Source organism: Triticum dicoccoides, chromosome 4A (assembly GCF_002162155.2).
Source record: "Triticum dicoccoides isolate Atlit2015 ecotype Zavitan chromosome 4A, WEW_v2.0, whole genome shotgun sequence".
In the NCBI taxonomy this organism is placed as follows: domain Eukaryota; kingdom Viridiplantae; phylum Streptophyta; class Magnoliopsida; order Poales; family Poaceae; genus Triticum; species Triticum dicoccoides.
Window position 1 is genome coordinate 3,349,317 of NC_041386.1, and position 5,337 is coordinate 3,354,653.

The 5,337-nt window shown below is 49.3% G+C and overlaps 1 pseudogene; it reads left to right on the plus strand.

Annotated features, from left to right (window-relative positions):
• The first annotated feature begins 4,871 nt into the window (after nucleotides 1–4,871).
• LOC119290307 lies at nucleotides 4,872–5,010 on the plus strand (annotated as a pseudogene).
• The last annotated feature ends 327 nt before the right edge of the window (nucleotides 5,011–5,337 follow it).

The window sequence follows — 5,337 nt, forward strand, 5'->3', positions numbered from 1 at the left end:
GGGAGAAGTACTTAGCTTTGGGTTCAATTTTGCGGTGTCCTTTCCCAGTGACTGTAGGGGCAGCAAGGCATGTATTGTATTGTTGCCATCGAGGATAACAAGATGGGGTTTTTATCACATTGCATGAATTTATCCCTCTACATCATGTCATCTTGCTTAAAACGTTACTCTGTTCTCTTGAACTTAATACTCTAGATACATGCTGGATAGTGGTCGATGTGTGGAGTAATAGTAGTAGATGCAGGCAGGAGTCGGTCTACTTGTCTTGGACGTGATGCCTATATACATGATCATACCTAGATATTCTCATAACTATTCTCAATTCTGTCAATTGCTCAACAATAATTTGTTCACCCACCGTAAAATACATATGCTCTTGAGAGAAGCCACTAGTGAAACCTATGGCCCCCGGGTCTATCTTCATCATATTAATCTTCCAACACTTAGTTATTTTCATTGCTTTTATTTTACTTTGCATTTTTATCATAAAAATACAAAAAATGTTATCTTATCATATCTATCAGATCTCACTCTCGTAAGTGACCATGTAGGGATTGACAACCCCTTATCGCGTTGGTTGCGAGAATTTATTTGTTTTGTGTAGGTGCGAGGGACTGGCGCGTAGCCTCCTACTAGATTGATACCTTGGTTCTTAAAAACTGAGGAAAATACTTACGCTACTTTGCTGCATCATCCTTTCCTCTTTAAGAAAAAACCAACACAAGTGCTCAAGAGGTAGCAATAGGTAGCTCAAGTAGGATATAATTTGCCTTGGTTTCTATGGAATGTGCATGATCTCTTGTCGATGGTCCTCTTGGAGCTTATTGGGTTAATAGTGGGTCCAGGTGATGTCCATGGGTTGCTCCGCATACGCGGGCTGGCATTGCTCTTTCAGAGGCAACTCCAGACCAATAGTTTGTTATCTATCTTCAATTGATATAATACGACTAAGTGATTTCGGAATTATAGGGCACAAATCTTGCGCATCCATAGTATCCCTGAAGCGGCGCTCCTGATCCTTATCACTAAAGTGGTCGCAGTTAGGGGTATAAATCATGTATGATTACCCTATTGCTAGAAGGTGTCCGACGAAATATTCATGGCATACGTGGCCCATCTAATATTAATCTAGTATCCATAATAAATATAAATACAACCGCCACTGCACCATCATCCCTCTGCGTCAAGCCGTTGTCCATAGTTTGCATCTCACCGTGATGTCAACCACCGGAACTTGAGGTAGAAACCCTCATGAAGATCTTTCGGTGGCCAGTGCGATCCACATCGAGGCCGCTGCCGGGTGAGATCTAGGCGTAGCAACCACACCAGCGACGACCGCTGCATCAAGCACGGAGTAGTACGAGTTGAAGAGTGGATCGTCTCCGTCACCATCGATGAGAGCGTACGTGCTAGGCTCAAGCAAGCACATAGGCACCTTGATTGATTTCTTGACTAGCGACGCATGCACGTCTGGCCGATTGAAAATCTGGCCTTTCACTTCAGACCATGGATGGATTCGATCTCTTTGGGTCCGTGTGACCTCGGAAAGAACAACCACAAGCAAGGACCTCGCCGCCACCGTCAGCCGCACTAGCTTTGCCGGCGGCGTCCTCCGGCGACGGCGGGAGGGAGAGGCAGGAGTAGAGGTAGGTTGGGCGGGGAACGGCGCCGCCGCCCGTGTTGCCCAGGATGAGCGACGCGGGGCCAGAGTTTTTTCAGGACGAGCGACGCGGGGCTAGAGTTTTTTTTTTTGCTTTGAGCTTTATTTGAAGGGCTAACGACGGAATTACGAGGAATTAGAAGAAATGCACCTTACATTGTGAAATTTTATTAAAAAAATCAATACATCTTATATAAAGGAATGGAGGAAGTATATGATTTCAATTTTTTTTAAATACACAACCGTGAAAGAAGCAAGAAACCCTAGAACAGCAGGCCGGGAAGATAGAGAGAGACCATGTCGTCGCTTCGATTCTTCGGCTGGGGATGGGGAGGCTCTGCTCTCGCCTCATCGGCAGCCAGGCCGTGGGATCCGCGAGGCTCCTACACCAGTGTGTACGTTGCAAACCTCTCTGTCTCTCTCCCCCCGACCAATTTCTTTTCTCCGGTGGTGCAGAGGAACCTTGCTGACCGGGTGGGTGGATCTGGCTTCCCTGGCAGGTAAAGAATGGCAATTTGATTTTGGTGCTCGATCGATCTATCCCCAAATCCTGTGGTACATTGGTTCCATGTCCACAAGAGTATTTTCCTCCGCTCAAGTCCAACCAGAATTCCATCCTTGCACTGCTGCTGCTAGTAAAATTCGATCGGAATATACATGTTTTTTCTAAGGTTATTCGACACATTCACATTGTAACGCGGAAGGTGAATTCCCCTTAGAAATTGATATTTGGTAATCAAATAATTGAAATGCCACATCGTTCCTTCAGAACTCAATTATAAATTTGTGCCTATAAACTACCACTTTATAAATTTGTAGAACCGTGCCTATAAACTACCACTTTATAAATTTGTGCGGAAAACTATCACTTTTTCACTAATCTTTAACAAAAAACACTAATGACTGATCTGGACGAAATTAAACTCAATTATGACAGGGCTGGCCCACACGTACGCATTGACCCCGCACCTCTGTCCCCTGACCCCGCTCTGCACTCCATCCCGTGGCTCTGCTCCCGACCTGCACCTCTCCTCCTCTTCTTCAACGGCGGCGCCTCCCCATCCGCGCTCTGCCGCTCCTCCCCCTCCCCCGTTGCATCCCATATCCGACCGTCCTCTGGTCCCGCGTGCCGCCCCTCCATCCGCCGGCGAGGCAGCCGCCGCTCCATCCGGCGAGCACCCGCCCCTCCATCCCCGGCGAGGCAGCCGCCGCGCCGCGGGATCCGATGAGCACCCACCTCTCCATCTCCCGGTGAGGAAGCCGTGGGCGCCGCGGGATCCAGCGCACCCGCCCTCCCGGCGAGGAAACCGCTGGCCGTTGGCGCCGCTATTCCAGGAGACTCGGATGCTGCTGGTTCCCACCAACGCGGCCGCGACGCTCCTCCTTCCCAATGCTCGCGTCGGCGCCGAAGCGCTCCTTGTTTGCCGTGGCTAGCAGGCCCAACTACTCAGTGTTCTAGGTGGCGCAGAGAACTCATCACCGGCGGCGATGTGGTGGTGCTCCTGAGGTGTTTGTTGAAATGCCAAATATAGAGAGAGGAGAGGAGGAAGAAGAAGATTGGTGCTGACATGCGGGCCCCACCTGTAATAACAGTCAAAATCGAGTTTAAACGAGTCGAATCGGGCACTTTTCATACATGGTAGTTTTTAGTCAAAGATTAGTAAAAAAGTGGTAGTTTTCCGCACAAATTTGTAAAGTGGTAGTTTTCCGCACAAATTTGTAAAGTGGTAGTTTGTAGGCACGGTTCCACAAATTGTGGTAGTTTTTTGTTAAATACTCCTAAAATGCAGAAGTCGAGTTCCATTCTACAGAGTAGAACCCCTCCTTTTTTCACAAGCATCAAAGAGTTTCTAGATCTGTGCTGAAACTACAAAAACACCGAAACACATACTCCCTCTGCAAAGAAATACAAGATAGTTTAGATCACTAAAGTAGTGATCTAAATGATCCAATATTTCTTTACAGAGGAAGTAATTAGGAACCAAGCGGGTTCTTACATGAATCAATTCTTAAGACACGAACGAAAAGAAAACAAATGCCAGTATTAGTACAAGGATAACTGGAATCCAACTGGTTGCTCCTCCTCTCCTGCAAAGGTCTGAATTTGTTGCCATTTCGTTGCAATTTCTGCGACCCTGGAATTTTTTGAATCCTGAGCTCGTATTCGGTGTCATTGATCCTAAAGGTTTATTTGAACTTGCATATCCTCTTTAGTTCAGAGGATATTTGTTATGGCACGACGAGTGAAACCTTTTCGACAGCTCCAGCGAGCTCCGAATTCCGTCAAAGAACACACACATGCAAACGCGAGGTTTGGCTCTGCTGAAACTTACAGCTTTTCTGTTCAAGCCTCTGCTCCTTTTATTCGATACAAAGACAGATCATGGCATGCCCACACCCCCACAGACGTGATCATGCCTTCCCACGATCCAGGGCATGTTCGAGCTACAGCGGCCCGCATGTTAAATGATATGGTTGTAGTTGTAACGTGACATATGTCACGGCGTGTAACTTGTGTGCATGTGTTGTAACTTGGGCAGGTTGTTGGAGATTAGAGATCCTTATCCTGTATAGTCTTGGATGAGGGGTCAAGCTAACACAACAACCTGCCAACCGATGTAATCTTGTCTTGCTATTTAACACGCACGCGTCCCTGCCAGGAGGCATACGCTTCACCTCTTTTCTTTTATGGTAATCAGAGCCTACCTCGGGTTCATCCATGGCGAGCTCTTCCTCCGCAAATTCCTTCCCCTCGTCTCCGTTTGCACACAACACAACTGAGAAGCTTACGAGAGGGAACGAGGCCTTATGGCGCGCCACGGTGCTCTCAGCCATCAGGGGAGCGCAGATGGCAAGCTTCCTCAACACCGAGCAGCCGCCTCCGCCCACGACCATTGAAGTCACCGACGATGACAGCAAGACCAAGACGAAGGCGCCGAACCCTGAGTTCGGTGTGTGGTACGCGTGGGATCAGCAGGTTTTCTCATACCTGCTGACTACTCTACCGCGTGAGATGGCCGTCCAAGTGGCAACCTGCCACACCGCGGCCGAGCTGTGGAACACGGTGCAAGGGATGCTCGCGTCGCACACCAGGGCGCAGACCGTCAACGTCAGAATCGCCCTAGCCAATCTTCAGAAGGGCAACTCCACGATCACAGAGTATGTTGGTAAGGTCCGAACCCTGTGTGATGAACTAACTGCTTCAGGGAAGCCTTTGGACGAGGAAGAGGTGATCTCCCACATCCTTGCTGGACTGGATGAGGAGTACGACCCAGTGGTGTCGGCCATGTGTTCTAGGGTCGAACCTGTCAAGATCCCGGAGCTGTTCTCACAGCTTCTGAGTTTTGAGACTCGCCTGAATCTCCGCGGCGGGTCCTCTCAGTCGTCCGCAAATGCGGCGGCGCGTGGACGCGGCTTCAACAAGAACAACAACTCCATCGGCAATGGTGATCGCGGCGGTGGTCGCGGCTTCAACAACAAACCAGGCGGTGGTGGTGACCGTGGCCGTGGTGGTGAGCACGGCCATGGTCGAGGCAACTCGGGAGGCAGGGGGAACTACAATAACAACTCCTCTGCCAAGCTGGTGTGCCAGATCTGTGGAAAAGTTGGTCACCCTGCTTGAAAGTGCTGGAAGCGCTACGACTCTTCATATCAGGGAGGAGAGGAGCGCTCGGCCA